Raw genomic sequence first — 3409 nt, forward strand, 5'->3', positions numbered from 1 at the left:
AGCAAATATGTTTTCTGATAATCAGCTGGCATTTACTTTATAGACATCTGTGTTATTAAACACACAGAGAGAGGGGATTTAGGGATTGTGATAGCAAATGGCCCTTGTTCAGTCTATAAAGTGTCACGTGCATTTTTCTAGCTTCTCCATCAAACATATTACCATGGGTCAAACCTCCACCCAGCCCAGAGAGATGCTGCATCTTCCAAAATTCTCTCCCCTCAAGCAGATGAGGCCATGCCACCTGCATGGTAAAGGCATCCCATAGCTTCAGCTGCATCAATGCTGCTATCTGGCACTGAATTATTTAGCTTCCCCTGACTGTGAATGGAAATCATCTGCAGTTTAAATGGGAGGAAGAGAAGTTTGCATCAAAGGCACCTTAACTCAGTCAAACACACATTGGAGACTTCCTTGCCTGTGACTGTCAGGGGTAATAACCATAGCTCTGATCAAACAAAAGGCCCTTCAGACCCACTTAGTCCCCGGAATCGGCAGGATCACATCTCCTCTTCCAGCTGTCAGGGAAGAAAGTATTTAAGGAAGTGGAATCAGAGGGAGACGAGGATATTGAGAACAACTTTCCTGTAGATTGGAGTTTGATGTAGTGCTAGCAGCCCTGGGCTTCCTCAACACCCAAACGCTGGCAACACCTTCCTTCTGACCTGACAGGAGAGGAGGGTCAGTGTTAGTGGTGCTCACATTGGCTAATTCATATGCAAATGTAGAGCTATTACAGCTGCCACTGCCACATCAAACATCAGCTTTATCATTTTCTAAACCTGCCCAAAATTCACCATCTCTGACCACTCCTCTCCTACACACCTGAACTCACCCAGCAGCTCTGTGCTCTACCCATCACCAAGTCCTCCCACCTGCCTCCCCACCCAGAGCTTCTTTCCCCACCTCCTCTGTGCTGCTAACACCAGGACCACTGCAGACATCAGACCTTGGATGGCAGTGTCTCTCTCCAGGTAACATGGTGATGGGGAGCGCTGGTCAAGTGTCCTCAACTGGTATGACAGGAAAGACGGTATGTATCTGGAGGCAAAGAAGGGATCTCCTAATGGTCATTACTGAGCCCTGGCTGTGAAAAGCCTATTGTGGTAGCAGAAATGTCATGGTGCTCTGTGGAGACCATGAGGTTAATGTGAAATCTGCCAGCATTTGGAGAATGAGCAATTCTGCTCTCTGCCCTGTCCCTGCTTCACTGTCCCCCAACCCTGTTCTCCCTACAGGAAAATTCTCCCCTCCTATGGTACCCCGTGAGCTGCCCCCTGTCTGGGATGCCTCTCTTGGGGATGCCATTGGAGGAAAGCAGAGGGATGCTCTGGCATTACACAGCCAAGCTCTGCCATCACTAGCACTGCACCACAGCTCAGGCTTCCCCCCATGCCCCTGCCACTCCCCACCCCCAAGTTGCTAGCATTAAAAGGATTATGGAACAAAAAGATGAGAGAGAAGGGATTACAGGGAATTATCAGCCTTGATCCCCTCCTAATTAATTACTGGTCAGACATATGAAAGGATGGCTCCAGCACACCCCACAACAGTGAAGATTAAATTACACATGCGACAGGAAGGCAGCTAGGAAAGGCTTTGGTAAATGCCAACACTTATTTGCTGATGCAACTTTCTCCCCAGAAAGGACTCCTTTAAGAGAGCAGTACCTGGACACAGCTGCTATAGTTTGTGTTCCTCTTCACACTCACCTTTTTTCTCTTCCTGATGCTTGCACATTCTTGGGTGATTTGCAGACAAACCTGCTCTGACCCAAACCCTGGGTCTGGCTCCACAGATCACTCTCCTCCCTCTGCAGACTGGGAAAGCTGATGCTTACCTGGCTGACTGAGGAACACTTGGTTTTCTTGTGCTAGGTTGGGGTGTCTAATCAAAAGGTATTTTTCTTAAAATTCTTATGGATTGAGGCAATCATCACAACAATCAGAGCAATCCCGCGATGAGGGGAACGAGGAGGCATGTCATTTCAGCTCTGCTCTCTAGAGCAAGAGATAACAGAAGATCTATTTTTCTGTGTTTCCTGGACTGAGAGGAAAGGTTGTTCTTACCCTTCCCCAACCACTGTTTACTGGACAGTGGCCAACTTCTATGCTATTTTTTAATTCTCAGGGTTACACCCCAGTAAGTAATAACTAAACTAATAGCTAGTCTCTACATAGTGTTCTTTGCATCCTCTCTGATACCCAGCTCCTGTCGTGAGAAAGTGACACCTTACAATGATAGATTTTTCCGGAAAGCAGAGCTCTGTCTAGTCCTATTGCTTTGCTGGACCTGTTCCCATTTTCTCTGATGGATCAGCTCTTCAACAGGGTCATGGTGCCACCTGAGCAGAGTTGAACCCAAAGAATTTGTGATTCCTGACTAGGCTCATGTGCTTTCTTACTGAGCTCCACAGCTTGAATAAGGATGCCCATGCTTTTGGGGTGCCCAGCCTTCCTGAGACAGCCTCCATGCCCAGAGATCCCACAAGGACACCTTAAATCTCAGTGAATCTCTTTGATGGAGCATCAGGAGTCCCAATCCAAGTCAGATGTTCCCAGGTTACCTGTAAGTGAAGTGGTTGTTTCCAGCCCTTGGTCCCAGCTACACCATCAATCAGCCTCTGTCTCTGCCAGCACACCGGTCTTTCTTCCTCACTCCAGCTGAGCACTGCCAAGATGTTGGATGATTAGCTCTGGCTTGGGAAGTGCAGGTTCTGTTTGCAAACACCACAAAGCTCAGCAGCCCTGGGTTGACCACTGCTCTGCCTTTAGGCTCAAAGAGTGTGTATGGACACAGCAGGCTTCAAAGTTGAAGGCTCTTGCAAGATGTGGCTGAAGATCGTCTCTTTTTGCATCACACCTTTCCCATGCAGCTTCCCTCACTGCAGGTTCCTTCCCAACAGAGTCACAGCTAGAAAACTACATTGTTTCCTTTCATGACCCACAAAGACTTTAAGCAGAGAACTCAGACAAGACTTTTGCACTGGCTCTAAGATCCCACAGGTCTGTCCACATTGCCTTATATTTTCCCCTTTTTTAGCCCAAACAACTCTGCAGCATCTTCAAATCCATACAACAGAAAAGGCAAGGCCAGCTGCCACTAAACACCACCTGCTCAAAGAAGATCACCTAAAATTATTTGATGCTACACAACAAATTTCTGCCTGTTCAGTCCCCTGGTTGCTGTGTTGTAGATGACCAAGATGGAGCAGGATACAGAAACGGAGAGACCAGCCAGCAGCCCCTACCTCACTGCACAGGGCACTCGGTTCTGCTGCAGTTGCAATGTGCACCATATGTTCATGTAAACGATGAAGCAGGGACAGCCATATCCCTTTCTTTGCTTCAGGAGCTGAGAAACCCCACTGGGGGAACCCAGAGACCATCCTTCTGCATCCAGCTGAGAG

The sequence above is a fragment of the Acanthisitta chloris genome, unplaced genomic scaffold, assembly GCF_000695815.1.
Source record: "Acanthisitta chloris isolate BGI_N310 unplaced genomic scaffold, ASM69581v1 scaffold2800, whole genome shotgun sequence".
NCBI classification, from domain to species: Eukaryota; Metazoa; Chordata; class Aves; order Passeriformes; family Acanthisittidae; genus Acanthisitta; species Acanthisitta chloris.